Source organism: Poeciliopsis prolifica, unplaced genomic scaffold (assembly GCF_027474105.1).
Source record: "Poeciliopsis prolifica strain line A6 unplaced genomic scaffold, Auburn_PproV2 SCAFFOLD114, whole genome shotgun sequence".
Taxonomy (NCBI): domain Eukaryota; kingdom Metazoa; phylum Chordata; class Actinopteri; order Cyprinodontiformes; family Poeciliidae; genus Poeciliopsis; species Poeciliopsis prolifica.
The window spans coordinates 811,357-829,982 of record NW_026562489.1 but is presented as its reverse complement, the minus strand read 5'-3'; the positions used below and the strand labels follow the sequence as shown (position 1 = coordinate 829,982).

Here is an 18,626-nt window from a genome sequence, read left to right as displayed (position 1 = left end):
TTTTTTTTTTTTTTTTTAATAAATTTTATAAATTGTATAGACCTTACTTTACTTTACCAAGCTTATGGACATTTATTCTTAAAAAAGTATTTTTAGAAGAAAAAAACAACTCTAAAAATGTTTTTTTTTTAAAGAAACTATTAATACTTCAAAACAATTCTAAGAAAATGTTGTTTTCGCATTTCACTACAAAATTTGATCTCCATGTAAATAATTTTTTCATTTGAGATTTGGAAATTGTTCAAATGCTCAATCCTGTCAGAAACTTTTAAAGGTCGTATCACTTCCTACTGACCCACCAAGAACAAAGATTAATGACAACAAAAATATGAGCTTGACTTTTACACACAAACCAGTAAAGACATCTAAGAAATACACATCAACAGGCTGCAGAAATACAAATATATTACTCAACAGCTCAACAAAGCATGATTATTATAATAAATGCATTTTAATGGCAGCTCAACAGTTCATAGTAAAGGATTTTATTTATTTGTCTGCTGTAAAACTGAGGTCTTCTGATTTAAAAGTTACCAGCTCTTTTCTTCCCACCATTTCCAAAGACATTTTTATTGCATTTTCTTTTTCATGGATGCATTTAATTGGTTACATAAACTTATTAAGTTAGTGCAGTTTTATAACAAGCCTAAACACCAAATAAAGTAACCAATCAAAATATGCTATGGATAAACATCAGGATAACACTCAAGAGGAGCACAAAACTCTAATTTTGTCCTTTGTTGCTGTCTGTACTTTCTTTCTGTGTATTGTGTTCCATTTTAGTCAATGAACTATATTTAGAGTTGCTGTTTTGGTCCTTGACCTTTTTTACTCCATTACACACATGGTGTCTTCTTGCATGAGGAGGAGGCAGTATTCTTTACATTTGTGTTTACGCAGCACTAAAACACAGACCTACTTTAGTCTTTTTGTACAAAACATGCTCTTTCCAGAGATTCATGCTTTGTTTTTGGCCCCTGAGTGTCTCAGTGTAAGGCTGCATTCACACCAGCCCTGCTTTAATCAAACTGGAGCTGATTTTTCTAGAAAGTTCGGTTTGTTTGGTAAAATGTTAATGTGCAATCAAAGTCTAATGCAAACCAAAATCACCCCTGATCCACTTAAAAACCTTGGCCTCTTTTCTATTAAAGTGAACTCTGGTTCGGGTTGAATGCCCATATGGAAGTGAACTGTAGTGCAGGGGATTCTGGGTAGATGCAACCAAAGCAAATTCTTTTTTGGTAGCGCTAGTGGAAGAAATGGTCCAAAGAGGAATCCTAGAACCATTACAATCTGACACCTCTCCATCTTTGTTTACATTTTGTGAAGAAGGAAGATGCGTTCAGTGTCGTCTTTAGCGGTTTTTATGTTGTTTTCTTCAGGAGTTCCTGGTGCAGCGCCCCTAGAGGTGACGGGGGAGAAAACAGGTCGGGAACAGGACGCAATGCCATGTGAAAACATTGTAGATTATATTTAAATTCTTCTTTCCTCTTGTCAAGGAAGACAGAATTTAAGAGTTAACTGCTTCTGTCTAAAAAGTAGAGCAACTGAAAAACTTCCAGGATTTCATCTAAATAGGACTAGATAGTAAATCAATAATAATATCTAAAATAATCCCTCTCTTTGGTTACCTAGCAACAAATTGTTGAGTAACTTGCGCAGCAGCAGTTTATAGTTTTGCCGCTGTGCCTTGTACTTGATTAATAATAACTGTGGATAAAAGAAACACGTCATGTCACAACATGGCAGTATCCAGAATATTTAAAACAAAGAACTAAATTATCTTCTGATATGAAATGGTTACATCATAATACATTTTTCAGCAATATTGTCTTTTGACATGGCTCCTGCAGGGTGTTGATCTTTTTCACATCTGTCTGCTCCAGAGGAGACGTTTCATGAGGAGAAATAAATTGCTCTTAATATTTAAATTATACCATTTCTAATTAAATGAATGTTAAAAATGTTTTAAATGCATTTTTTAAAAGGCCGGATGTTTTAAAGAGGGAGATTTCTAATGGCCAAAGATCACGCAATAATCTTCCAGTCATCAAGTGATATTGAGGGATCTTATACGACTCAACTCATCAGTAAACACAGGAACAGAAAACAGATGATTGATATGTCAGCATTGCGCCTGTTTTCTTTCCCCTAAGTGTAACGCATTCGACAGAAAATGCTTCACGCTTCAGCTGACGTGTCGATCTGTGACGAGGAGCTCGTCAGCCGCGTCTTTAATGTGGGAATGAGCGACGAGAGGAGCTCACGTTCCTACATCAGCTTCAAGGAGGCGAGCGCCCGTCTCTGCTGTCACTTGTCTTAACTTAGTTGGCAGGAAGTTGCAGTGTGGATGTCAAGCAATCGTTGCTGGGACAATGATTTAGGCCGATTCCTGTCAAACTGTCAGCAGCAACTCTGATCATCTTCTCCAGGGTGAGCTCTGCTTCTGTTCTTTGATTTCTTCATGGTTGGTTATTGATATTGATGGAAGCCCTTTGGTTTCCAGTGACAAGATACAAAAGCTTTTCTGGAATCTTGTATGTTGTCTTTGTCTAAGGGCTGTTGACGCATTGATGCATGCAGTTAATCTGAAAACTTTAACAAGTTATTACATAAAATCAGATTAATTGAGCCACTGGTTTGACCTAAAAGCCTCTCTCCTTCGGAGGAGTAACTCTTGTCAAGAAAGACAAGAGTCTTCCCTGTAGTTCAGCTACGTGCTCAATGAACAAGAGTGAAAAGTGCAAGAAGACAGTAACAACATTTTTCAACTTTCCTATGTTGCGTTGTTTGCCTGCATGTTCATATCTATGTGAAGTTTCCCATGCATGAAAAGTGTGATCAATATGGTTACATTTTTGAATCAATTGACAGCGCTATCTTTTTTTAAAAAAACTATATATTCTCGGTATCTGTTGGAGGACAAGAAAGACATTTTTTGGGGGAAATTGTCTCTTTTTTGTTGCCTCCTTACTCATCTTCTCCAGAATGTCTCAACATTTGAGAAGTTGTTGGGGATTGTTGGGAACAGCCTGCCCCAAATGGAAACCTCTAAAGGCGGCAGCAAGTTAAAACAATAGATGGCTGGCAGCTTAGAGAGCGAGGCAGGAAGTGTCAGCGCACACACAGCGGTGAGGACAGGAAGACAGGACGTTCAGGAGGTTATATATACTCCACCTGAAACAAAGTATTCTGAGCTTTAAAGCAGCGTTGCAACATAAGGACTGCATGCTAATTCTGAAGCATACGTTACGATGCTACAGATGGAGGAGTTTCCAAATCCGGACAGGATCATGCAGTTTTTGAAACTGCATGATGTTTTATGTTTTTGGCTGTTTTTTCAAGCTGTGGATTTTAAAATCATTATTTAGCAAAGTGTCAGATTGACTAAGCATTCACACAATCTTTTTCTAGCTTTTAGCAGTTATCCTTTACAGAAAATGTTAAAGTACTTAAAGCACGCTTATTATGAATATGATCTTACAAGATGATTGTCATTGTAGATCAATGAACGTTCTGATTTCTTTTTCTGATCATCACCTTAAACAGAGGTTTTGCTTTAGCAATGAAAAATACTAGGTTTGAAAAGCTGAATTAAGTGCATTATTTATTTATGTATTATTATTATTATATTTTGCATAAACCTGTTTTCTTCTAAGGAGTAGGTTTTCTTTGGCTGTTTTTACAGCATATGCGTAAAATAAAATGCAAACAATATAGAAACTGCTTCTCCACTGCATATTACAGAGCATTCAGCAGGACCGATAAAACATTATGTAGAGACAGAAAACTGCAGGTAGGCAAAGAACACTCAAAAGGCAAAAGATGAGCTTATTAATGATAAAAGCTTTCCATGCAGAGTTGAGTGTTGCTGTACAGTACCAGTGATGAGTCACACCTTAAATCTCAGTATTTGTCTTCTTATGCATTACAATATGAAATTTTTTGATCACTGATGTCATCATCTGTGAAATATGAACAGTTTTACTGGATGTCCATAACGGTGTTATGGTTTATTTGGCAGAGGGGTCATTTAGGGTCACAGGCAACCAAAGGTTCATGCTAATAAACCTTTTGCATGAACCTTTGGTTTACTGTTATTGTGCAGAAACTCTAGTTCATTTGTCTATTAAGTCCAGTTCATTTGGAGAGGAGTGAATGCCAATTCAATCAAACTCTAGTCTGCCTACAAAACGATAGCACATGGCATTCTGGGTAAATACAACCAAAACAAATGTGCTAGCTTAGTGCTAGCAGGAGAAATGGCTCATGATCTGTAGCCAAAAATGAGAGAAATACCCCAACTGCTAAAATCTTCCCTATTGGTTATACTTGTTTAAGTAGGAAGTTGCGCTCTGTGTCTTCAGAGGTTTTTGTGTCGTTTCCTTCAGGAGTTTTTGTTGCAGCCCCCAAAGGCGAGAAGGGCAACCAGTTGCTTAAAGTGTTTGGTTGGTTTTTCTCTGTTGTGTGAAAGAGAACTACAGCAGCTACAAATGTTGCCGTTTTGGTCCCTAATTGAACTAATTTTCTACCAAACTACCAGGTGTGAAAACATCATTATTGTGTTTTGAATGCATAAATAAGTTTAGGCTTACAAGGCTTTTAAATGTCCCTTTAACGGCAACAGGATTTATTTTTTTTCCTGGAAAACCTTATTAACAATGCATTCAATAAATCGTTTGAAAATCGTCCAGTCCAACTATGTGACTCTGTTGATGGTACCTATAAACTTTTTATCCAGCGTACTGGTATTGTCACTTCGTAAGGACATTTAGTCTTTTCAGGTGTTTTTTTTAAATCTGGCTCACTATCTCCACTCTTTTCCATTTTTTCCTCCATATTCTCTATTTATGTTCCTCTCCTCCTCCGTTTCTGCCCTCTAATTCAATCACACACACCTTCACATAAGCACACCTTCCCTCTGGTGAGTTATCCCCCACAGACGCACACTCTATTACCCAAGATGCACTATCCCATTGCACGCCGGCCTTTTCATTGGCCAATAAAACAACCTGAGCTTTACAGCTCTACCGATTCGAAGTACATCAACCACAGGGAGCCAGGGAGAGAGGAAGAAAGGGAGGAGGAGAAAAATGGTGGAAAGATGGAGAGATAGCAGAGAATGGGCAGGCGGAGGAATTGAAAATGGTGTGAGAAAAGACATGGGGAGAGAAATGCCATTAGGGGTAATAAAATGAAGAAAGATTGTCCTCTTACTAAGCCTGGAAAAAGATGGAAAAAGTGAGAAGGGTAAGAGCAAACTGTAGACAGAGGGAGAGAGCAAAGCCCATAAAAATATAGAGCCATTCATGACTTATAAAATAAGGGCCATTGATGTGCAAACCAAAACTGCAGCATAGATGAAATAGATGATATTTTATTGTTCCAGCCCCTAAGTCCCTGCCTGTATAAATAGCTATTGATCCTCCATGTATTATTCAGCCAGCGAACTTTAAAGCCGGAGAGACGTCAGATGCCTGTGGAAGTCAGGGCTCCTGCTCTGTCAGTCTCTCTGCTCCATTTACACTTTTGTCATCTATTGGTTAAATGGTTAGCAAGAATTTTGGACTTGAATGGTTTTGCGTCAGAGAAAAGAAGTTGAAATATTTTGTTTGTTTTACTCTATTCAGTTAAATTTCAGGAATTTGTTACATTTTTGTTAAAACTGTCACTGTGTCGTGACGGTTTAGGATGGTATGAGACAGAAAATCAGTGAAATACGTTAGATTCAGCAACATTGGAAGAAGGGAGTTCCTCTCCCTTCTTCCAATGCTAACTAGAAACAACCAATCAGAGCCAGGAGGCGGGTCTTATTGCTGGCACTAATGACAGAGAAGGATTTTCCTGTAACAAGTTGTTTCTCCATCATTAGCACATTGAGCAGTGAGTACACGGGAGTGATTGACATCACTGAGACCCTCCTCCTGGCTCTGATTGGTTGTTTTGTTGTTTGTGGTCAGCAGTGCTGCATTTCTTCAGACAGTAATATTTTAATAATTTACCAAATGCAGGTTTAAAATGCTTTTGGATTGGCCTGTAAATGCTATGTCATAAAAAGCTCTTAATATATTAAATCCTGGTAAGAGCAGCAGCTATTAGCAAATACCTGGTGGAAATGCATCTCTGCTGAGCTCAGTCTCAGTCCAACACTCATAAGAATTGGCTGTAAACGGCATAATGAGAAGCACTGTAGTGATTATGTCCTGAAGTCGAAGGAAAGAGCAGGAGCTTCTCAAAGAGAAAGCGGCCCAATTTCAGCACATCAAATTACAAAGTTGAATTTATCTTAAGTTATGTTTGATTATATTTTGTATTTTATAACAACTGAAGGTAACATACAGTAGTTACTTCATTGTGCTGTAAAATGTACCTAATATTACCGTCCCTTGAAGGTTTCTCATGCAGATGGAGAAAGAAAGATGGAGCGAAGCAGAACTCTATGGCAGCATTTTTCATCTTGTTCTGCCCTTAACTGAGTTACTCACCTGAAACGTCAAGCTTGAATATAAAGATCACGGAAAAATCAGCTGACATCCAAATCTATCTAAGCAGCCCAAACTCCATCCATCATATAATGTGCAAGTCAGAGGAATATCTGTTGGAGAGGGAATTTTCTCAACAGCTGCATTCAGGTACAGCTGGGACACTTAGTTGTTGAAAATCAAAAGAGCTCTGAAGTAATTTCAGTATATTTTATACAGACACAATCTTTCCAATCTTTGCTTGGAAATCAGACTAAATCTTAAGTGAATTCTATACTTTACGCTTTAAGTTTTAGAACATAGTTTAATCTGAATTGAAGCATAAGAAAACCATATCATCCATCAATAGAGATCTTTACATGATCTTTAAATACACTTATAAAGTATAAATTTAGACCTGAAATCTGAAACAAATATGAAGCGTTTAAAAAAACTGCAACTTCAATACCACAGAGGGAGACACAGGGCCAAAATAAAAAAAGATCACATTTGGAGGTATAAACAGGAAATGCAGACACAAAGCTTTGCCAAAAAAATTTATTATTATTAAATATATTTAAATGTTTATTATTACATTCTACCTAGACTTTCCCTGGAGGAGAAACCAGCAAAAGTGACCAGATATTGTTTCATCTGGAAATGCAACTCGTCTATTTCAGTTTTAATTTATTTGGTGGCCGAGATCTGAAGCTCCATAAAGTTCTGCTTATTTTCATTCAAATAAAAACTCAGACTTGAAACTTTACTGTAAGACTCTAAAACACAAAATCTTTCCCAGTATTTCTGGTTTAGTTTGTGTTGTAATTATCTTAGTAGAGTCGAAATAAGACAAAACTGACTTTCATTCAACATTGGAAGAATCTCTTATTAGTGAAATAATCTGTCTAGTGCTTTAAAAATATTGACTGAAAACAAAACGAGCAGTATTTTTGAATTTGAAACTGTATCAAAAATACTTACGATTTTGTGTTTTTGTGGTACAGAAATCACGACTGAAGCAAGACTGTTGAAATGTTTCTCAATGCTTTTAGTACGATATCTTTTATATTATAAAACTGAGCTATATGCAAGTTATTAAATATATGAATATGCATATATATAATTTTTTTCTTTGTATTTTTTTGTTCTGTCCGGTTCTCCTCTGTCCTGAATCACATCCATGCAAACAGTCACACGTTCACACATCACCGTTCCAGCCCGCAGGCTCAGCTGAAGTGAGGCAGCCAGCTGTCGGTGCTTTTGATTCGGCTCTGTTAATGGAGTGACAAGGGCCCGTCTGACGTCCAAGGGTGTGAAGTGCTGAGATGGTCCTGCTGCTGCCTCGCTCCACCAAACACCACACACACATTTCCAGCCTCCCAGCTACCCGTTTACAGCACAACATCCATCTACATCACTTGTTGCCACTTTTCATTTTGCTCTTTCAAGCTTTCAGCGTAACTTTCAGTCCATTCCTGAACCTTCTGCAATGATTTCGTCATCCTTTCATGAACTTTTTGGTGTCATTTTGTGCATTTATATGATATTGTAAATGATGTAACTTGGGATTATGGAGTCTCTGCTCAGTCACTGTAATCTTCATGTTTTGACTTATTAGTTACTTTGGCCAAACCTGTCCCAATTCTTGTTTATTTAATGTAAAGTATCAGGCACATGCAAAAGAAATATTTTATGGGTGGCATTATGGACTAAAATGTAATAAAATTAAACTCCAATCCCGTAAGTTTGGTGAAGTTGGTATAATAGAAATGAATATTGAACTTATTTGCATATGGTTGTTAATATCTCTAACCCAAACTCATTGCAATGTCATTCAACTTAAAATGTACAAACACATAATAATGCTGTTGTTGTGTCGTTTACTACTTATTGATATTTATATTTCCTGTTTTGAGCTAATTCAAGTCGGATTGAAATCTTCTGTAGCAGTTCAGTTTTTTGATTCGACATGTAAACAAAAAAATAAATCTGCCGCCTCCTTTTGGTGAAGAAGGAAGTTGGCTCAGCTTCTTCTTTAGAGGTTTTTGTGTTGTTTCCTTCAGTAGTTCTTGGTGCAGCGCCCCCTGAGGCGAGGAGGGGAACAGATGGCCAAACGGTTTCGCTGGTTTGATTCAGTGCAGTGAGAAAGAGAACCACAGCAGCTGGAGAGGGAACAAATGTTGCTGTTTTGATGAAAATACACTTACATATTTCTAACTTTGTGTCGTAAACATCCCATAATCAAAAGCATGACAGGCATTTCAGATAGAAAGCTTCAAACTATAAAGGACACAAGGTTTAGTTCATTTGTTTAATGTCTAAAGTTTAATGTATTTTGCTCAGATTGTTGGAGAATGTTTTTCATTGAAAGGGTTTATTTAGTTCGTCCTGCTGCCACCTAATTGCTCCATTTATCTAGATCTGCAAGTCAGCCTGAAATGCTCTCATACTGACACATGCACTTTGTTGAAATGTGTTGAAACGCTCTTTTACCCCCCAGTCAGAGGTTCTGGTGTTGACTGCCATGCACAGCAGCAGCTGTCCTCTGGTGTTACACATGCATGTTTGACCATGTCTATGCGTGGAATCATTGATGTGTGGAAAGTCGCAAAAAGCAGCGACATTGACGGTTCTTTTAAAAGTACTGCTGAAGCATTTCTGATGGTTTAGTCGATAGGATCGATTTGTTCAATCGGCTTCATTGTCAGAGTGGAGATCATGTGGAGACACAGTGACCTGCTGTAAACAGCTAACACCACTTTAACTCCAAAATTGATCAGTGCGATGTTTAACAGCCAATTTAATACCTCAAGATTGATTTAGTGGGTTTGCTTTGACGTGACACTTAGAGGTGGCTGGACATTAAACCGTGATGGTTGCTGATTGTTTTCAGCAGGGAATCAAACATGAAGAAAATCAAATATGTATCTAAGGTCCTACTTTCTTTTGATGTTTTAAAGAATAAAATATGGGTTGTTAAAAGTGAATTATTTTGTCAGAATCTGAACAAAAACAAATATTTTTATTCTAATTCTGGGGCTAACTTTAAAAATAACTATGAAGTGCGGCTAGAACAGATTTGTTAGAATCATTCCAGTTCTAAAGAGTTGTACATTTTTATGTACATTGCTCGAAAAAATAAAGGGAACACTCAAATAGCACATCCTAGATCTGAATGAATGAAATAAATATGAAAATAATTTCCACCTGTTGTCTATTCCATTTGCACAACAGCAGGTGATATTGATTGTCAATCAGTTTCTAAGTGGACAGTTTGATTTCACAGAAGTTTGATTTACTTGGAGTTATATTGTGTTGTTTGAGTGTTCCCTTTATTTTTTTGAGCAGTATATTTTATTTAACAAATAATTTATTAAATATCTGATTTCCAGAAAATTTGATGTGGAATATTGCATCTTTCCTTCAATACGACCAAACTCTTTCAGCATCCTAAGATGCTATCTTAGATCTAGTGTAAAAATAACGAGAAACTAACTGCAAACACAATAAAAGAAAAGTCAGTGTTTCTGTCTTTAGATCACATACAAGGCCCTGAGTTCCCTGGATCCCAGTGCTGACCTGACGACCCAGAGGGGACGAGTGTTCAAGCTGAGGAACGAGACCCACCATCTGTTTGTCGGCCTTTACCCCGGAACCACCTACTTCTTCACCCTGAAAGCCTCCACCAACAAGGGCTTCGGGCCCCCCGTCACCACCCGCATAACCACAAAGATCGCAGGTAAACTTTTATTTCCGTCTTTGTTCCCTTTGGGTTGATTTTTCTTCTTCTGTGCTCCTCACTGCAGCCTAATATTTCCAGCCACCGTTGAGCCAACGCTTCAGCCTCTTTGTCTCTCAACGAGTCTGTCTCTGTTTTTGGTTGACTGACTGGCAGCTTTATGACATTTTCTCTCCATTTGTAATCCTGTTTGTATCAACACGCATCAGTCCACGTAAAATGTCAGTGGCGTCACAAAGAAGCAGAACAAAACAAACCAAACCATAATACGACATTTCCACATAAGAATCACAGAGCTTCTCCATTTTTCCTCATGCTGTTTGTAGAAGGTTGTCCTTTGTGATTTTAATGGGAGAGTGACTGATAACACCATAAAAGCTCTTTTGTTTGTGAATCTCTTTGCCTTTTATATCTGACTCAGTCCTTCTCATTCTACTCATTGTTTTTAGATTTGCATTCGCTTTCTTGTTTTTATTTCTTTTTCTTATTTCTGTCTGTTTTACTCTTTTATTGTACTCAACCTTTCACTGTTGCTCTGTCAGTTGCTGCTTTGTTGCTGTTTAGCAAGTATACTAAATTGACATAACTGAAAAAGGTACAATGGATTTTAATTAATTTACTGTGTTTTTGTGCAGAGTTAGTTACCTCTCATATCCCAAGTGTGAGAAATGATTAAACAGTGGTGGGGATTAACTCTAAAGCACTAAAAATTAGCATTAGTTCTACTATAGCTGAAGCATTAGCAGAAGCTAATGATAAAGCACTAAACTTATTCGTGTTCATAGCCACCTTGTGTCGATTACATAACACAAATAATCCTCCTCAACAAGGTCAGTTTATTTGTTGCACATCTACTTGTGATTCTTTGGAACAGAATTTTAACTCGGGTTTCAGGTTTTCTATAGTTGTTGAGATTTGCTAACTCTATTGCTCATTGGGATTCGTCCAGAAAGCATGCAAGGCATCAGTAGCTTTTAAGCTATTTCATGATGCATTCTGGGTACAGAGTAAACATAATTTGCTACTCCAAATGATGGGTGTATGTCGAAAGGAAACAGAAGTGCTGTGTCACCACCTGTTTCAAAATAGCAGCTTGTTCTTGAGCACAAGTGATGAATTTTAATCAACGGAAAGTTTACAAACAGCCAGAGTAAATCTGCACTTCAGAATTTATTACCATAAAATAATTTAAGGGAAGCTAAACGTTTTTACAACGAGCAAAATCGCTAAACTGCTAAACAAAAAAACTTAGCTCTGCTGTTAGCGCATTTGCAGATCTTCTAGTGATTAGAAATCCTGCTTAGTTTTCACAGATATTCAGATGTAAAATTTGTGAGAACATAAAAGCAGTCCTTACCAGTAATTCCTTCTGAAAATGTTATAAAGGGCTTTATTTTTTTTGCTTGAAACTGGACAAAAATGCTTAAATTGAGTTATTGTATTAAACCTTCCTGTCGATAGTAAGTGGAGTCTTCAGTTCTTCCACAGATAAGCTGAGTTTAGTCCCACGCGTCATCGGCTTGTTCCAAACATTGTCCTTTCTGTCAACACCCGCAGGGATTTTTAGCGTGACCTTTCCACTGAGCATCCTTCCTTCAATCATTCCTACTAATCTTAACAACATCTTGATATAAGAAGAAAAAAAAAACATGTGCCATCCACACATAAAAGATATGTCTCCTTCCAAATGTCACGCCATCCTTAATCTTCATTATCTCTCATTCGGGGTCCAAAGAACAGCGAGATTTTAAATTAAAAGCTGCAGATGGATGAAGATGGATGGACAGATGAGAAAGAGGCAGAGGGGGTGGATTTGTGTTAATAACCTCCGTGTCGTAACAATCCCAAGTGTTGCTGTTTCACTCAGATATTTTACACTCACCTTCAGAGTAAGGCTGTGGCAGATGTGAAATTAAAACCAGGCCGTGCCTTAAAGTCTCTCACAGTGAAACATTCATCTGTCTTTTCATTGCATTTTTCAGCACCTGATGAGATTATTGTGGTCCCGATATGAAACTGGAACGGCATCACAAAGTAATCCAAAGTTTGAGACTGTAACAGGGAGACGCATTAAACGGTTTTCTTCTTCCAAAATGTCTGAAACCAAATGAATTGTTTGAGATTCCTTCAGTCAGAACAGAAGAGGTTGGATGAATTGGTCCCTTCAGCTTTTCATCGCCAGATATTTTTACACTAAATGTTCCATTACATGAATCTAGTCGTGTTTCCATAACCAACAAATACTGATCTTTGTTGATTTTCTGCTAATGTCGAAAAAACACAAACGTACAATTGCGGTGTTTCCATTAATTAAGAAATTAAATTAAAATTACAACAAATAAGCTTGTTCACAAAATAAGGTACTCAAAATTACGGCAGCGAGAAATTAAACAGCAATATGTGGTTATAATTCAGCCACGGCGCTACCAGCCAATCAGAGGAGACGTCCGTGTTTTATTCAGGTGTTGGAGTGACAAGCCCTGTCTTGGGAGTGGCTACACCAGTGAAAGGTGACAAACAAAAATGTTTAGGTTCTGCTGCTGAGATATGAGAGAATTAAAGAGACAGAGCTGAGATCCTTCTTCTCTGAGGCATAAAGCTGCTGATGTCACTAAGTTACCTCTTTCTGGAAGTTTTCATTTGAAATTTATTGTGCAACAATATGGCAGTTTTAAAATTAGGTTACATTTGGTCATGTTTATTGTGTTTATTGGCCAAATTTAAATAATTTAGACTTGGTTTGGTCATTGTTCATGAACTAATCCCTGTTTTCGTTGTGTGAAATGTTTCATTTCAGCTCCCATGATGCCGGAATATGAATCAGAAATGGCTCTCAATGAGACGGAGACAACCATCACCATCCTGCTGAAGCCTGCCCAGTCCAGAGGAGCACCAATCAGGTAAATGTCTGAAGCTCTGCCTGTATGTCTCCGTTTCTTTCCTTCATGCTGCTGAGAGACGAGCAGCATGAAGGAATATCCTCTCTATTTTACAGTCCACTTCCTACCTTCCTGCTCTTCTCCTCCGTATTTTCTGCTCCAAGCTCTCTTTTCATCCTGCTCTACTTTCTTCTTCCTCAAGGGCATTTTTTACAGTCATTAAAGTATTCTACACATATAAGTCCAATTTGTATGCAAAAGAACCCAGAGAAGGAGAAATGATCATTAGTCACTTCTGGCCTTAAACCTTTTACTCTCCACTATATGAAGGCATAACTCAGAGAAAACATGACAGAATTCAAAACATGATCATTATTTCAAGTTTTAATTTTCAAGCTTTCACCCACAACTTGTCTAAAGAAATAAACCTCATTGTTAAAGTAACACATTGATTCAAATGAATAATAAATGTGATCTTAATTTGGAAACAATTAATTATTTGGAAAGCTGAATAGAAAGTAGATATCCTTTATTGCTCCTCAGGGGAAAAATCCAGCTGAATTTACAGCAAAGTGATGGACGAAAAGGTAAAATGTAAAAACAAAAAGTAAGTACACTGTTGCAGAATAAGAGAAAAATATACTTTACTATTATTAAACATAATAAACTACTGAGTAGGATAAGGACTTATTAAGTTAAATGTCTTTGGAGGGTCACAGTTAAAGTGTTATGTCTTGCATCTCATATTCTTACAAACATATTTTCATTTGAGGCTCAGTTGGAGAATCAAATTTTACTTAATTTACTTGCTTCAGAAAGTTATGTTTGATGTCTTCGAGGATCAACACAGGTAAAAAATTTCGACTGAATGAAAAGAAAAAAAGAGCGACTAGTTGTTGAAACTTATGAACCTTATGCCATATTTCATGATTTTTCACACAGCAAATATTCCTCATACACAATATAGACGGTTTAATGTTTTTGTTTATTGCTCAAATAAACAAAATTATATTTTTCCAAAATGATTGAAGCATATGAAATTTGCAAACTCCACTTACAGTCCATGAAATTTAATAGAGTGGACCTCTGATATTAACACAAATACTTGAGATTTATAAAAAAAAAAACATTCATAAGTGCATATTGTAATATACGTTATTTGCTTAATTAGCACAGCAACTGAGTTAAGTTTCTTGAGAATTAAAAAAAAAAAAGTGATTAGGCAAATTTTAGACAAATAATCTGAAGTTACTTTCCAACAAAAAAAGAAATCTGCGACTAAAGCAACATGAAAATTTCTCTCTCTTTCCTCTCTCTGAGTGAATTAACTACCTGCTTCCTCTTCTGTCCTTCATATTTTGTGCAGCCCCTAAAAGGCTTTAATTTGAAATGGATATTCAGCCAGAACGGTAAAAAGGGTACAGAACGTGACATCGGGAGAGACTCATCTTTGGTCATCAGCAATTATTTTTATGAAAGCTGCCAAACGGGAGCTGGGGATAATTGGCCGCGGCCCGTTCACAGGAACATACATTTTCCTAATTGTGTATAATTGTGAAGTGAGTTCTTGGCATGGAGGATGGAGGTAATTGCAGAGGGCCGCTGCATTTGTCCTGACCGCTGAAGGAGCCCCTCAACCATTCATAGGGGCCTCTCAGAGCTCAGTGGAAACACACACACACACACACACACACACACACACACACACACACACACACACACACACACTGAAGCACATCTAAGAGAAGAAACATCACTACAACTGTTCATATACACACAATCACACCTGCTGAAGCACATACAAGTACATGCATGCACACATCCATTACTGTTCATTAGCTGACCAAACCTGCTATCCATCCATAAGTTTCTCAATCTCTAAAATGCATGTTAGACCTAATTTTTTATTAGGAAATTCAAAGCAGAGCTTCAAATTCAATGAATATCTATATTAACATCCATAAATCACTTTTTGCATTCTTGTTGGTTGTGCAGGAGGCCCCACGTCTGCTTTTCAAAGATGCAGAGGTATATAATTAAACACCTGTTTGAAATAATTTCCGTGTATGAATGTAAATGTTGAGCAGCTTATTTGGATTTAAAGTGACAGAGGCCCTAAAACAGCTCATTCTGGAAGGATTTAAAAATAGGAAGAACTGACCAGACTTGAATCTCAAAAATATAGATATAATCTAACCATAACAGGTCACTCTTAAGGTCCAACACAAAAACACATCCCTCTCAAAATAGAAACCTCTCAAAAAATGAAGAAAAGTTCAACAATTGAAAGACCTTTTAGAAGATCTTAATGACTGAGTTATTACCTCCCTTTAAGGAATGACAAAATAACTGCTTAGAGATGAAAATATGAAGAAATTCTGACTGCATGAGTAGTTTTGTACATTACTAATACATTGGAGTAATGATTTGCTGATTGATTTGTTGAAAAACCGTTTCTTTATTATTCCAGCTCCTACCAGCTTGTTGTGAAGGAAGAGAGGAAGTCTAAAAGTCGGCGTGCCGCCTCTGAAGCTCCAGAGTGCTTTTCTGCCCGTTCAGCTTCCGCAACGCCTCCATCCTCAACTCTGGGTACTACATGGCTGCTGATCTTCCGCCTTCCAGTCTCACGGTGGTTCAGCCATTCACAGTGGGAGACAACAAAAGCTACGGTGGCTTCTGGAACCCTCCGCTGTCACCGGCCAAGAGCTACAGCATCTACTTCCAGGCTATGAGCAGAGCCAATGGGGTGAGTCTGGACCTGTTGGAGTCATCAGTGAGCCGACAATTGAGGCCCTATTTTTCCTTGCAAGATTTGAAACAAATTTGACATTTAATTGGAAAATTGTGTCTATAATTCAGACCAAAACATAAAAATGTGTAGAACTTGAGTTCAGCACATTTATAACCTGCTAACCTAATAGCAGGTTATTTTTTTCTGTGTAGTTCTTTAGCATTGCTGCAAACTTTGAAAACATTTAGCACAATTAGCTTCCTCTAAATGAACTCCAACATTGATGAGTTTAGTCCTTCAGCATTAGCTCCAGATAAATACTATGGTTGAATAATAATTTTTAAGCATTAGCAGAACTAATGTTCATGTTTACTGCTTTAGAGTTTACATTTTAACCAGCAGGATTTCCACACATGCTGTGTCAAAACATTTCAGACCGATATATTTTCTGATATTAGCCAATTATCAAATAATTTCCCAAGAGGGGAATGGATATTATCTCTCAATGTTTAGAAAATTGTGTAAGTGTTACTCTCAATATATTGTTGTGCAAAATGTAAAATGGTCAAGACTGAAAAATAACTTTCATAGTTGCTCTTTTTCTTTAGTCTTTTATGAATAAGATACAAAATGAGAAATCCTTCAGTTTCAAATCAGTTGAGATTCCTCATACATTGATGATTTGCAGTAAAATTTAGTCTCAAAACACTTTTTAAAACATCCAATTTGTAAACAGGTAGTTATTTCAATCAAATCCCATTGATAGATTCACTGTCGATTACATACATTCTGATTAAATCCTACAAAAAATCTGCAGCTGAAGTCAGTTTATTATTCAAGTTGAAAAAAGTTTTCAAAGGAAATCCATCTGATGTTATCAAGTCATTAACTTTGCAACAATCACTCCTCCTTATTGAGCATCCAGCAGCATTGGACAGCTGATTAAATTGATTAATTAACTCTGCAGCAATGCCTCATAGTGAGTATGATTTTTTCTATTTTATTGGTTTAAATGAAAAAACAACTTAAAGAAACATTTTTTAAAATTATTTTATAGACTTGAAAATAACAAAAATAAAAACAAAAAAACAACAAAAAAAACCCCGATACATGCAATACGTTAAAAAGACATTAAAAGAATATTTATATCTACAGAAAAATAAGAATTTATTTGTTTTATAAGGAAGTAAGTATCCCAGATGGAAAGAATTAACAAGAATTATAAAGAATGATTTATGGCAATTGTATATCTAAAAGTAGTGTAATTGGCAATAAATGTTTTTAATAAAATAAGAAAAAAATACATCAAACAAGTTGTCATATCAGTTTTTTTGGAGCATCTTTGCCATATGATGTTATTTGACAAATATAATTAGAAAATAATTATACTTCTCTAAAACTTCAGTTTTAAGGAAAAAAACTTTAATTTTTCTTGTGCTGCCTCTTTTTTAATCCATTAATTCACCATCTACTGACACTAACTCCCCCACCTGTCTCCTCAGAAGTATGTCAAGGCTCTAACTTGGCTTTTTGAATTTCCATCATAATTTAAACCCCTGTGAGACCCGTTTTAATTTTCCACCGCCGTAACCACGGTAACTCGGTGCGCGGAGAGCAATGCCCGGTGAGTTGGCCAGCGCCGTGGCGCAATATCCTCCTTCAGACGGCAGAGTTCCCACAATGCACTCAAACAGAGACGGACAATGTGGGAGAGAATGTGTTGGTTCCTGCTTGACTGAGCCACTGTGAGCGGATGCATTTAGGCGCTGAGTGCTTCTGCTGCTGTTCAGACCTTAAATCCGGTCACTTTGGGGTTCCATATTTGATTGGATCGCAGTCAATCCAATCAGCGTTAGATTTGTCCGGATCATGGAGTGGAAAATTGTGGGTGTGCTGGGAGGGTAGTAGTGGAAAAAGTAAATAGAAATATAAATGGACCTGTTCAGCCACCATAACCCAGATGATTTGATGGGGAAGTCAGACTTCAACAAAAATAGTTGGATTATTCATGACTGTATTTATGTATTCTGGCCACGTTCTCTTTCCAGATTGGAACTGTTGCTGTTATTTTCCTGAACTCAGAGAAACAACTCTGATCAGGTTTTATTTTCCGTTTCCCATCTGCTGGGCCTCCTATGGGCGTGACGCTGAGTGTGTTTAAATTCTTTAGCCTAAAGCTGTAGACTCTTCATTATAGCTCCAGAAAGGTGAGAGGTGATATTTGTCAATCAAGGATTTACCTTATCCGCTCCGCTCACAAAGTGCATTTATTTCATTTCTTGTTCTGTCAGTCACATCCGCAGGAGTCGGTGTCACTTTTCCCTGCAGCTGCAGATGTTTTCTTATTTTCCTCATTTGCATCTAACAAGGTGATGTTGGTGTTTGATCCTATGGATGAAACTGCTTCTCGTTCCCTGCCAGTCTCGGATAATCCTGCTATTTTATTTTTCCCCTCCTCTGACATCCACCTGTCCATCAAAGCAAGCGCCACACCTTCCTCTGTCTTTCATTTTCTGTCACCACCTCTCAGGAGAACATTTAGGAAGAATCGTTCCCTCAATCCGCCCACTCTCAAGCTCTGCAGCGCTGCTGCTTCTGACAGAAAAACATCATTACGGTTTTTATGTGTAATATTTTACCATTCTCCACCTTCAAACCAGTAAAATGTTTGACTCTTTTCTCAATTATTTCTTCATCCTCTTTTTTTATCCGCTCCTTCTTTCTGTATTCTTTGTGGGTGTATATTTTTTTTTGTTTCAGTTCTTTAAATCCCTCCTGGACTGCACCTTTTTCTTATCCTCCCACGAATGTCCTCC

At 37.2% G+C, this 18,626-nt stretch overlaps 1 pseudogene; it reads left to right on the top strand.

The window, feature by feature from the left end:
* The window catches only part of LOC129354640 (receptor-type tyrosine-protein phosphatase T-like), a 162,055-nt pseudogene that overhangs the window by 24,954 nt on the left and 118,475 nt on the right, over window positions 1–18,626 (top strand).